The sequence below is a fragment of the Balearica regulorum genome, chromosome 8 (genome assembly GCF_011004875.1).
Source record: "Balearica regulorum gibbericeps isolate bBalReg1 chromosome 8, bBalReg1.pri, whole genome shotgun sequence".
Lineage (NCBI taxonomy): Eukaryota > Metazoa > Chordata > Aves > Gruiformes > Gruidae > Balearica > Balearica regulorum.
The window spans coordinates 31,705,799-31,716,334 of NC_046191.1; the positions used below are offsets into that span (position 1 = coordinate 31,705,799).

Consider the following 10,536-nt stretch of genomic DNA (forward strand, 5'->3'; position numbering starts at 1 on the left):
CTTCACTTCAAAATAACAGGAAATAATGAAAGTATATACCGGTAGAACAAAATAAAACAAAGGGTTCACAGAATCGGAAAAAAAATCCTTTTTCTGCCACATGCATTTCAGATGGCTCAGTCTAAATCACATAATCTAGTCTTTGTTTCTCTGTAACATCTTAAAAAAAAAAAATCAGGCTCCTATGAAAGAAAAGTATCAGTTTGCAGCATTCAAACTCTTAATAGAGGGAAATATATTGTATCTTATTTAAGTACAAAGGGAAAAACCTCCAAACTATTTTTGTAAGCTTATTTTAAAAGTTTAGCCAGTTATAGTATTTCTCCACCTATTTTTAAATTACAATTCTGGATCTTGTAGTTTGTATGTAAATACATGCACACAAAGACAATGCATTAGATTATTAGCATTTTATTTTCACACCGATTTGCCTGCAAAGACCTGAGAACTGAAAAGGTATAGCAGAGCCTTCCATCCTAAGTTACAACTGTGGGAGGGGAATAAAGAGTTGGAGAGTGAAGAAATCCAAATGTGTACACAATACGTGTACCTAATGCACAAATATGTGTATTGGAACAAATCTGTGGAACTCAGCAAAATAATTTTGTCTAATTTCAGAAAAAACACAATAATAGTTTGCATACACAATAGAAGCACAAATGAGAACCATCTTACTTACTGCGCTGAAATAGTCGATAAGAAGAGTCTAGATCTCTGCAAAGTGCAGTAATCAAGTCAAAAGATCTAAATTTAATTCCTTTTAACTCGTTTACACTGGTGAAGTTGCAGAAAGTGAATAATGCTATAGAATTTACAATAAAAACATTCAAAAATAGCTGGAGACATGCCACTATTATACCACTGTAAGGCCATAATACGACACAAGTAATTGTACTGAATAGAAAAGCAGTATATTTCAATGTAACTACTTTTTAAATAAAACATTGCTGGGGAGAGGGTGGTGGTACACTTCTAGTTAAGGTAGAAGCCTTACAATAAAGGACCTATTTCCCTAAATAGTAATGAAGATTATCAAAATTAACTAACAATTTGTTCATAGTAAAGAGTCAATCCTTAGAATAAGATTCTCAGAAAAAGCCTTAACGCTCACTCTTTTTCTTTCCAAAAGGAAAAATACAGTTAGCCTGTCAAATACAGGGACAACTGCAACAGATCATCTGGAATATGCTTCCTGCCCCCCCCCCCCCCAAAAATCTAGTTTTGTGTCTTAAAGTGCATATAACAGACATGACCTAATCAGAAAGGTCAGCTGTACTTGAACCGAACGTACAGCTACTTAACTTTGTTCAGCACCCTGAAAGCGTGGAGGTTTAAGAACTGACAAGAAGTACAACTGACAAGTTTATCACTGACAAGAAGTACAACTTCAACACTATTCCACAACTAATAACTGTCTTCTGGAAATTTACACCTTTACATCTTGCAATACAAAACTTGCCATATAGAAGTTTTGGTAAGGAAAGAATAAAACAAACAAACAAAAACTTAAAGACATTCTGACAACTGTATTTGCTTGCAAGAAAAGACCAGGGATTGGTCATGAACAATGAGTTACTCAAAACTCATTCATTACATTAAAAGGATTACTATCTACTACACGAGTTTTCTAGCAAGTACTGAGAAAGGACTTTGTTGTCACTTACGCTCACATCCACGCCACTCCTCATGCTGTTGCTGACTTACTAAACGATGTTGAGCAAGTTACTTCACTTCCAAGCCCAACAGTAACACGGAAATCACACTCAACCACTTCGCAAATGGCCTTCAAGATCCACTCTGAGATTAAGTCACTGTCTGAAATCCTGCTCTAACTGACAATTTACTGGTTCTTAAAAATACCTTTCACTTTTCTTTTTTCTGCCCTTTGACCTTTTCTTTCCTGTTTAGAAATCATATGGGAGGTACGAAGATTTTGAGCAATTAAGCCAGGGAGTTGCCCACCATCGTTAGTAATGAGCTTCACTATTTAAGAGTTTGCCAGCAGCCTAATGTAAAATGAGAGATAACATTCAAAAGGCAAATGTGCAGACTGCAATTTTACCATTAACCACAGTGGTTATTGAGCATTGTTTTGCATAAAAGCATAACTCCACTCAAAACGCCCAACTATGCTAAAAAACATATTTCTAGTCCAAACAGATACCAAAGACCTATTCAGACAGAAAAGCTAGACCAGCAACTGACATAGCGGTACCAAGATAAAGCCTTGATTATAGGTTCAGGTAAGTCAACAAAAGTACATCAGCACAAATCACAACACTTAAAACCAGTTAAGAAACTGCAGGCAACCTCAAGCACACGCAGAGGGTTTAAACCAACTAAAAACTTTGTTTCAAGCCATTTGCGCAGACATAACTCAAAACCTCCCGTTCTTATTTTTCTTGAATAACTGAGAAATAAAAAACTCAAAGATAACAAATGAGTGGTTGCATGAAACAAACAACCCACACTACTCATTTAAAATGGTTCAACTTCCAAAACGAGCCAGCAGTTTTCTTTCTGGAAAACAAAAAGCTCAGAGGAAACCTTATTGCTGTCACCTATCTAATGGAAGGGTGCAGCAAAGAGAGAATTGGACTCCTCTGGATGGTGCACAGTGATAGGACAAGAGGCAACAGACATAAGTTGAAAAGTAAATTCCAATTAGCTTAAAGATGGGGGAAATCACTATGAGGGTAGCCAAATGTGGAGACAGGTTACCCAGAAAGGTGTTAAGGGCTGCAACAACCTTTCCTAATCGCTCTTGCTTTAATTTAAGCAGGGAGCTGGATTAGATGACCTCCAGAAGCCCCTTCCAACCTAAGTGATTCTACTTCATGAATTTATTATTTCATCTGGCTATGATTCTATTTCATAAACTTTCATTCAGCAATTTTTGCATCAATTTTATTACTTCCAATCATATATTTTAAAAATTCAGTTGTCCCATACATACAGTAAACACGCGTTCAATGCGGTACACAAAAATGTAAACATCTCATCTGCTTGCCCTTAGACCTTCTTCCCTTTGTACCACTGTGCTTCCTCCACAACTAGGGAACATAAGTTTTCAGCATCAGAACAATTTTGCACTTTTAAGCTTATTTGATCTAAAAAAACCCCCACACCTTCTTTCATATCCTGATTCGTGTTTCAAGGACGACAAGAATAGCAAAGCAGAGGGTTCTGACTCATCTCACTTTGTGGCAAAACCTAATTTTCCCTCTGTCCACCTAAAAATATTAGAAAGACCCTTGTCCCTGCTATTCTTCCCAAAGAATAAGAAACATTCCACCAAAGAAACAGTATAGTAGAGGTTTTCACCAGGGCCTTACTCATCTTTCAGGTAATCTATTTAACTAAGCAGGTTTTAGAAAACAATTTAGGTACCCTTTACAAACGGTCACGCATACACACCCACCAAGCTAATTTCTTTTCTCTTTCAGCTTCAAAGTCTCCTCTTGGAACATTTCTGATATAAAAAATTAAGTAAACACCTTAAAAACCATGGAAGTATTTTCTAATAATCTATACATAGTTTTTGGTTTTATTTAAAGTTAAGAATACAGAAAAGGGTGAAATAAATCAATTTCAAACTCTTTTCAAATATGTCAGGCTTTGCTTATGAACCAGGACTCTGTCAAAAAAGAAAGAAACCCTTCAGCAATCCAGGTTACAACAATGGCTCCTTTAACTGCACCAGTATAACAGAGTAAGATCGAGGCTGGAACAAACTGCCAAACTTCCAAAAACACACCTTATGAAAATATACTTGAAAACATCTTAATCTCCATTAAAAGCACATCTCTATGAAGCTCGGTGTTAATCCTTGAAATGTGCATTTTAATTTTCACTTAGAAGGTCAAAATTAAAATTCATGGGGAGGAACTGAGAGCTGTTACAGGAAAGATGAGTATAGCTAGTGGTCAAGAGAAAAACATTCAGTGTTACACTTGGACACATTTTTGCATCCATCTGTTTAAGAGTGCTGCTGCTTTTGATACCAAGATCAGAAATGCCTATAACATATCGGTCCGTTGGGTACATAAAATGGGTATAATCCAATGACAAATCAATCTAGACTGGAAATCAGAAGGTGTGTAATTACTAAGGTCAGTCAAGTTTGAAATAGCCTTCAATTATAGCAGAGGTAATAACAATATACAAATAATAAATTTTAAATTAGAGCTGAACAAATTTACAAAAGCACCTAACGATGCCCAGACTGTTCCTTGAAATTAATGAATCAACAAAAAGTTTAGAGACAAGAAAGGATCTGCAAAGGAGAGAGCAGGAAAAAACACAGCTACTTCTCTGGACACACGGAAGAAAAAGAGAGACGTACAGGTGGCTCTTAAAAAGCAGTAGTCTCTTTAACACTGCCAAAAAAAAAAAGACAAATGCCACCATGACTTCATAATCAATGTAAGCCAGTACTGATACAAAAATAAGAATTCCTACCACCCTTACTATCATTTCCTACCCTCACCACAAGTGGCATAAGCCAAATAAAAACACAGGGTAGCTTCTTTTAGCAGCAGTGTCTGCTTATATTCACTTACTGACCATAAAACCATAGCCCAGCTAAGCACATCACCTATCGCAACTTACGTGACTATCAGGACTGCAGTTACGCCCTCCTCCCTACCAACACGCTTCTTCCTCCTCTGGATTGAGACAATGGCCGTTTGACCAGGGAAGTGAGCTGGTTCAGGAAGTTGTCCTAACCAAAAAGTAACTTGGGGAGGGGAAAAAAAGAAATAAAAGTACTACTTTTTTGACCAGATTAGTTCTCTCAACTCACTTCCTGGCTGTGGAAGTCCCATTGATGACAGAAGGGAAAGAGCAACCAGAACTCAGATTGTCTTCAATTGCTAGGGAGTACACCAGGAACTCTGTTTCCACAGAAAGCCCTGGATCTTTTTGCAATCCCCTTACTAACATTACCAGATCTTAATCTGTGAATCGCTTTTTAAAGGACTGAATGCTATTTTTAACCAAGCAATACATTTCACTGTAACAACCTTGAAGAAAACGCTGCAGAGTACTTCCAATAATGCTCCAATTTAGCTTCGGTTCTTACAACACTAGAGTCAATTTGCGCTTACTGTGTGTAACTATATTTCTAGCCCCTTCAAGTTTAAACTACAAACTAACCTCTTAATTAGTATCATTAATACCATACAACCCCCATAAACAAACCATATTGGCTACAATCCTACTTAAAACTCAGACGCAGGCATAACTTGCAGGAACTAATCTTATACCTCTAGTAAAGCTTCTTAAGATCTGGAGCATGAGTCGCTCTGATGGGCACTCAGGATTTCGACCTCTATCACAGAGGTTCAGTCAAATAAAGCCATGGTACCTTCCCTGAATTTAAAGGGATAAGAAACCTTTGCCTGTAACATCACCAAGATCTCTCTTTGAAGACAGAAAGGACAGTTGCCCTTCTCCAAAGTTTTAGTTGAAAAACCACCGACATGGTTGTGAGACTACAGCTTGACAGTGAAAGACAAATGCAGCACTGAAGCTATTTGTTATTTGTTGCTTCTGTTTCAAAGAAGAGTTGACACTTTAAATCTTTTTTTTTCCCCCCTCTTACACAAAAGAATGGATGCATACATGCATGCGGCTATGAAATGTTGTAAGATATGATTTATTTACAATGCTATCAAAAACAACCAATCTTAACAACAGGGCTTTGACAGCGTGACAGCAAGAGCAAAGTACGTGCCACACTTCAGAAACTCGCAAGTCCGCCTCATTCAGAATGTCATACCCACTTCAGGGGGTGGCTGCAGGGTTTGAGGTACTCGAGCTAAAGACTAGCATTTTTGTACTGGATAACAGTTAGGGAGGGCCTAACTGTGGAAGAAGGCTTGGAAAAAAAACCCCAACACCAAAAACCAAAACCAAAAACAAACAAGCAAACAAAACCCCCACAGAAATAAAACGTGGACGAACCTGAGCCATGCAGACGGCACAGATTTAGGACAGTAGTTTGCTAGTTTTGGCTCTTGGGAAGTGACTTCACTTTTCCTAAGGAGGAGGAAGGGAGATGAACGCTTCCACAACCCTCTCCCTTCCCTCACCACGAAAACAACTTTATTTTTTAAAACCCTCACTTTCCTCCAGCTCCGCTCCTCCCGAGGCGGCATTGCCCCAGCGCCCAGCCGCGCACAGGGAACTCCCCCCCCCTTCCCCAACGCAAACACAAGAAAACACGAAGGAGCGGCACCATTCCCCGAACAGCCACGCACCTCGTGCCTCCTCCCTCCTCCACCGCCCTCAGGGGGCCGGGGCCAGCAGCCGGCGGCTCCCGGGGCCAGCAGCCGGCCCGGAGGCAACGGCCGTGCCGGCAGGGCCCGCCGAAGGAGGAAGCCACCTCAGGTCACCGGGCACTGTAACCCCGTGACACGGGGCGGGTGGGGCGGACCGGCATCTTTCCCCAAACCCGCCAGTTCGTCTGAGGGAGCGACGACGCTTCCCGCCTCCGCCCCTCAGGAGACCCCCCCCCCCCGCCCCTCACCTCAGCGAAGGAGGCCCGAGGCAGCGTCCTCTTCTTTCACCGGCGGCAGCCAAGCCGTCCTCCCGCCTGACTCCCCCACCCACCCACTGCGCAGGGGAACGGAGAAGAGAGAGGCCGGGCGAGAACGGCTCGGCGGGCCGCGCAGCCGCCTCAGGGCCGGGCCAGCGCCGTCCACATTCCGGCGGCGGGTGGATGGCGGAGCGGGCGGGGGCGCGCGCGCGCACCGCTCCCTCCCCTTTCCCTCTCCTACACGGCGCGAGCGCCGGCATCGAGGGCGGCCGGGCCGGGACCGGCCATTACCCGCCGGCACCGCAACCCCTCCGGGCTGGGCGGGCTGCTCGGGCCAGGCCGGAGCGGGAAAAGCGGGGGCAGGGAGGGGGCCGGAATCTGGTGGCCGAGAGAAACTCGGTGTGCGAGCGGCGGCGGGTGCGAGCTGCCCCGCGCTAGGCCGCTTGCACCGGGAGCGCTGCCGTCCTGACCGGGCCGGCTGTCCGGCGAGGCTGGAGGTCGGTGTGCAGGTTGAGTCTGCTTTGGAGAGCGCCTTAAAAAGCATCCAGCTGCCGGAAAGGCTGACGCCTCAACGCGTCAGAATTCTTGACTGCAACTGAAGAACGCTGGAAGTGACCTACAAATGGTGGTACTCTTTAAAAAAACAAAACAAAACCCAACCCAAAAACCCCAACACATTCTTCTCAAGTTTGCCTTTTGATTTTGTACCCCAGTCTCATTAAGCAGTAGATTGTGCTTGATAGCACAGTAGTTTTCTATGGTTCAACAAATATTTAATGTTTAAATAGTAAATATGTGTGTTTAAATAAATATCAGCGTTGTTTCTGTTTAAATAAAGGATGTTTAAATAATGAAAGGTTGTCCCATTGTTTTTTTTTATTATGTGTGAAACAAATTACATTTAAATTAACCACAACATTTATACAGCTCACCTGTGTTCTTTCTATTTCAGATGTGGATCAGCAAAACCTTACGGAATGTCAGACCACAGCCTTAAATAAAACAACGTCGCTATGTGACAGCCAGCGGGCCGCAGCCAGTCACCCTGGGACAGCCGGAGTCCCCGCGTGGGTGCTGTTTGTACGTTGTCCAGAGCTGGGAACACCCCGCTCCTCAGGACAGTCCCCCAGTTTGTTCTTGTTACTATTAGGTATCTTTCCTAGCTGTCTGCAGCTGGTGTAAATTAAATTATCTTCAGGTTGTTCTTATCACACCACAGGGTTCAGATAAACCACAAAAGCATGGGGGGAAAAATAAGAAAAATGAAGGGGGAGGAGGGGAACTGTTTTACTGAGTGTTACAATAGAGGAATAGTAAGATAAAAGGTTCCCTGGCATTGTACTCAGATGCTGCACGCTTATGTAAGAATGTGGGTAATAAACAGGAGGAACTGAAAGTCATTATATTCATAACCAAAATTAAGACTAAATTGTCATAACTGGTTATTGTTATGGAAATGCAGTCAGGGAGCAGAAGTAGGAGAAAAGGAACATAAGGTACAGAGCTAGGGAAAATATTTGGATAAAGGCAAAAAGGAAAAGAACAGTGTCACAGCAAAGACCCACTAGCAACCCACAAACGAAAAAGACCAAGTGCATGGTACTTTAGTTTGAAAAAAATCATCTAAAGCATAGGAACTGGTGATAACGAGACTTGCAATAGCAAGATACCTACTCAGGAGACTCTGTGGGTGATGGTGGCCAGTCAGTTAATGACTCTTCACAAAGGGAAGGAAGGAAAATCAAACCAACAGACTTGAGAGTAAGTCAAGCCTTACTGTAGCAAATCAAAGAAAAAGTACGCTCCAGAGAGTTTGCCATTTCCTATAGAATCACCGTGAAGGCTGCGAACAGACCATCGCAAGGAGAAGGAAAGCTGGCAGGAGAGGAGTTTGGCTAAATCTAAACCATTTCAATGCCTTGCACCTTTTGAAAAAAAGCAGAATCTAGGTTAAGTTATTAAAACTTGTCAGTTTTACAGCAAAGAGATTGTTGTAATATGTAGGGGAAAATCCAGAAAGGTTAACATACAAAATGAGCTAAAGCTATCAAAGAGCCATAGAGTGTAACAATAAAAAGCTTACAGGAAAGATTACCACAGAACAACTGACCTGCTGTCAGGTGGGTGAGGAAACTATTATCAACTCATGTGAGGAAGACCAAAGCCTTTTTTTTTTTAACTTTGTTCTTCTCAAAAATGTCAGCTGTAATCAGCTGGCTTGCATGGTTAACATTAGCAACATAAAAACAAGTGATCAAGCTAAATTAAGGAAAGAAACAGGATCTATTCAAGTAAGATGCTCACAAAAGTCAGGTGCCAGATTAGTCTCAGCCAACATATTTAGCAAAATGGCTAAGCAATCTCAAAGCCACTAGCAGTTACCTTCAAGAACTCAGAAAAGATAGCTAAGGTTTTGTGAGACCAGGAAAAAGGAAACAAAAACAAAAAAAAAAAAAAAGAAAATATGGGAATCAGAGGCCAGTCAGCTTTACTTTGGATCAGGCAAGATACTGGAACAAATTATTAAGCAAATTATTTGTAAGGCCTTGGATAAGAAGATTAATAATAACCAACAATAACACCTCAAAACCAAATCATGGAATCTTGACTCCACTGAGGCTTCTGATGACGTATCATCTAATACTTTCATAAGAAGGATAGAGGAGCACTGGCTACATGAAACTTCTGTGAAATGCTTAGAAACCGGCACTCGGGAGTAGTGTCGAGTGATTCACAGTCAAATAAGAAGTTTGTAGTAAGTGAGATCTCCAGATGTTTACATCCTGAGTCCTGAACTGCTTATGTGATGCAATAGGACAGAGAATACTTTTATCATATTTGTGGAGGATATCCTGTTCAGGTGAGAGCTGCAAGCATTTTGGAAGATGTAATTAGAATTGAACAAATCATGACAAGTTGGAACAAAGATCTGAAGTAAATAGCATGTAATTCAATAAGGTGAGAAACTATTACGTATAGCTGGGAATAATTCACTGCAAAAATGTAAGCTGGAGACAAACTGGCTAAGCAGTTACTTTACAGAAAAATTTTGGTTCATAGCAGTTGAAAATGAGAAAATGAGTCAACAGCGATTTGGTGTTGCAAAAAATGCGACTGCTTTATTGAAAAATAGAAAAAGACTGTCAAACACAAGAGCAGCGAAATAATTCTTCCATTCCACTGAGCTCAAAAAGGCTTTTGGTGAGGAACAACTCTCACTTTGGGGCACCTCCTTTCAATTAGAGGGATCTCTGTGGAGAACATAAAGAACTACCAGAAGTCTGGACAACTTGACCTTGAGTCATACTCAAGTATGACTGAAAGAAGTTCAGTTGGACATGTGAAAAGTCAGAGACACATTAATGTACAGCCAAGAAAAATATGAGAGAATTTGCGTAAAGAAAGCAGTCTGTATGTGTATAAAACGTACAAGAGAAGTGAATACACACACCAGCCTGACTGTTTGAGAATGGAAATAATTTTTTGCTGTATAATGAACTCTCAAGCTAAAACACTTAATGAGATTTTCTTTTTTAGCATACTTAAATCCTCATATCCTTAATATCCTGTGAGGTATAGTAAAAATTCTGAAGATGTAGAGCATCTATACATTGAGAAAAAGGAAAAAAAAAAAAAAAATCACTTCTTTTAAAATCCACCGAGAAAAAAAAGAAAAATCAATGCCAGGCCTCTCCTGCATTATCCACTACGGGGAGCTGAAGTGTAATATTGCTGGACAGATGGTGATAAAGGAATCCAGTTGCACACTTAATTGGACCTATAAAGTCCACGCGTATTAATTTCCACAACCTGACCTCTACAGAGCTCACATATAAATATTTGTCTTGATAGAGGGAATTCTGTTTAACCTTCTCTGAAGGATAATGGAAAGCCAAGGTCGTCCAGCCTGGGCACAGACGGGCATCTCCCACTGCCAGAGACCTGTCTGCATGACAAACCAGGAACTACTGGGTCTGTCTGGGGAGGTCTGAAAG

The 10,536-nt window shown here is 41.2% G+C and overlaps 1 protein-coding gene across 13 annotated transcripts in view; it reads right to left on the reverse strand.

Moving 5' to 3' along the window:
- The window catches only part of RABGAP1L (RAB GTPase activating protein 1 like), a 246,713-nt gene extending 239,966 nt beyond the window's left edge, over positions 1 to 6,747 (reverse strand). For 4 of the 13 annotated variants that reach the window (XM_075760477.1, XM_075760475.1, XM_075760479.1 and 1 more), the window contains exon 1: positions 6,533 to 6,746. The gene's annotated coding sequence lies outside the window, so the exon portion shown is untranslated. Of the gene's footprint in view, positions 1 to 5,967; positions 6,043 to 6,263; positions 6,510 to 6,532 lie in introns of those variants that run through there. The other 9 variants (XM_075760482.1, XM_075760485.1, XM_075760483.1 and 6 more) reach the window with 5 other exon arrangements.
- Positions 6,748 to 10,536: the final 3,789 nt, after the last annotated feature.